Source organism: Erythranthe guttata, chromosome 12, assembly GCF_056151865.1.
Source record: "Erythranthe guttata isolate IM_541 chromosome 12, IM_541, whole genome shotgun sequence".
Lineage (NCBI taxonomy): Eukaryota > Viridiplantae > Streptophyta > Magnoliopsida > Lamiales > Phrymaceae > Erythranthe > Erythranthe guttata.
Window position 1 is genome coordinate 13,424,247 of NC_142544.1, and position 1,460 is coordinate 13,425,706.

The 1,460-nt window shown below is 42.1% G+C and overlaps 1 non-coding gene across 1 annotated transcript; it reads left to right on the top strand.

The window, feature by feature from the left end:
* The first annotated feature begins 246 nt into the window (after positions 1 to 246).
* LOC105962763 (pectinesterase inhibitor 7) lies at positions 247 to 965 on the top strand. Its single transcript, XR_016034755.1, has one exon. It is a non-coding gene; the product is annotated as a pectinesterase inhibitor 7 (transcript).
* Positions 966 to 1,460: the final 495 nt, after the last annotated feature.

The window sequence follows — 1,460 nt, forward strand, 5'->3', positions numbered from 1 at the left end:
GATTGAAGGATGAAATGAAAGACTATTATAAAAAAAGGCCCCGTCTAGTAATTTCAAAAAGTGCAAGCTAATTAGTAATTACTAAATTATCTTTTTCTTTATGGCCGGGGTTAATTATGAAAATTTTCAACCCCACATTGACCAAAAATAAGTAATCATACAAACATGTAAGAGTGAAAATTATAGTAATATGCATGTTACCACAAGGGTAAAATCGTCAGTTAAAATAATCACAACCATTACTTAAACCCACTCCCCACCCCCACCATTCCCCCAACAGATTGCGCTCCCAAACTCAAACTTTGCAGCCACAAAAAAAAATGAGAATTCTGCTTCTATTTCCCTTTATCGCCCTCTTTCTAACGGCCGCCGCCGCCGCCGGAACCACCGCAAACGCCACAGACTTCATCCGCATGAACTGCGACACAACACTATACCCAGAGCTCTGCTACCACTCACTAGCCGGGTACGCCAACGCCGTACAACAGGACCCGGCTCGGCTGGCTCGGGTAGCCGTCGGCGTGAGCTTGTCCCGCGCCAAGAAGATGGCCCTGTACATAGCCAATCTTTCCCGAAATGCCGACTACGGAGCCGACCCGCGGGCTTCCTCCGCCCTGCACGACTGCTCCTCCGTGATGGGGGACGCGGTGGACCTGATACGAGGGTCGGTGAAGCAGATGCGGCGGCTGACTGGCGGCGGCGGAGGAGAGGAGCTGAGGTTCGAGCTGGGCAACGTGCAGACGTGGATGAGCGCGGCGTTGACGAACGAGGACACGTGTGTGGACGGATTCGAAGATGTTTCCGAGGGGCCGGTGAAAATGGAGGTGTGTGATCGGACGATGAGGGTGAAAGAGGTGACGAGCAATGCGCTGGCGCTTGTGAACAGCTTTGTCGCTAAGGTTATGGTCCCATGACTACTGATGAACATGACTCGTCACAAATTGAGATATTATTTTGTCAATATATATATATATATATATATATATATATATATATATATATATATATATATATATATATATATATATATATATATATATATATATATATATATATATATATGTATACTAGGTTCATTTTCTTCTGTTGTTGAATATATATGAGTTAAAAAGAAAAAGAGAGTAAGTTAATGAAATTGGAGCTGAGTTATTAATTTTGGAGTTACCTGAATATATATGTCAGGTGGATAGTGTCACTCTGCTTTTCTCGGCTTTCCGTCACTCTCTCCATTTTTTATACTTTAGGGTACACTCACTTCTTTTGAGTTAATAAGTTCAAATTACAAAAAAACAAAAAAAAAAAAAAAAAAAATTCAGGTTTGGGTAAAAGTACAATTACGGTCTCTCAACTATGAATCTTGTTACATGTCCACTTTTGCAGTGTCGAATTTTGTGGAATCTTCTAGAGTACGTAGAATATTCTACAATTTGTACCCGTACTTCTACCGCATTCGACTTCCA